We start from the raw sequence: 976 nt of genomic DNA, 5'->3' as shown, positions 1-976 counted from the left end.
CATGGAAGCAGGTTAACTTCGCTGCGAGGAAATCATATCAGTGATTTTGACGGCAGAGAGATTACATTTAATTCACCAGGTAATTACGCTACTAAACAAAACATGGTGTTTACCAATGTTTGTACTACGTAGTGCAGAGGCGCGAATCCAGGATTTATGTTTGGGGTTACGCATGAATTTATTTAGAGATAATGTCATATATTCACGTCGTAACGTGATGTTACAAAGTTAGGTCACAGCATGACGTCAAAATGTGACGTCATAAAGTTCCATCTAAATGTGACGTCATAAAGTTTCATCTAAATGTGACGTCACGAAGAACCAACCTTTAGGACACCACACAGTTCGTTTAGTCTATTTAAGTTTTAGGTTGGAGAAGCTTTACTTTTAATTAAAAAAATACATAACAAAAATTCAAAGCAAAAAAACCCTTTTGTATTTGCTAAAGCCAAAACCTTTTCTAAGGTACGTAAGACGCATGAGCCTTTTTTGGCGTAAAACGTTATTAAAGTGGGTGTAAGACATAACATAGCCTACATGAATTCAGATTCGCGCAAAAACATTAGGCATAAAAAAGTTTTTACAACCATAGCACCGTTGCTCGCTGAATCCTGTTTTTTTAAAACTAGCCTATGGTGAGGTTTGAACTCCCGACCTTAATTATACTGGGATCGTCGCTCTATCACTGAGCTACACCGGCTCAGAGGGGGACGAGTCGAAAACAAAAGTAGCAATGTTGCCTTCTGCATCCTATTCTAAAAACTAACCTGTGGTGAGGTTCGAACTCACGACCTCGTTCATACCGGGACCGGCGCTCTACCAACTAAGCTACGCAGGCTCAGAGAGGAGCGAGTCGAGAAACAACCATAGCACTGTTGCCCGCTGCATCCTGTTCGTAAAACCTGCCTGCGGTGAGGTTCGAACTCACGACCTCGTTCATACCGAACCGTCACTCTACCAACTGAGCTACACAGGC

At 41.8% G+C, this 976-nt stretch overlaps 1 non-coding gene across 1 annotated transcript; it reads right to left on the bottom strand.

Moving 5' to 3' along the window:
* Positions 1 to 903: 903 nt before the first annotated feature.
* On the bottom strand, positions 904 to 976 carry Trnah-aug (transfer RNA histidin (anticodon AUG)). The gene has a single exon. It is a non-coding gene; the product is annotated as a tRNA-His (tRNA).

This window comes from Ascidiella aspersa, chromosome 6 (genome assembly GCF_963924565.1).
Source record: "Ascidiella aspersa chromosome 6, kaAscAspe10.2, whole genome shotgun sequence".
In the NCBI taxonomy this organism is placed as follows: domain Eukaryota; kingdom Metazoa; phylum Chordata; class Ascidiacea; order Phlebobranchia; family Ascidiidae; genus Ascidiella; species Ascidiella aspersa.
The sequence above is the reverse complement of the archived record's forward strand: the minus strand, read 5'-3'. Positions and strand labels throughout refer to the sequence as shown.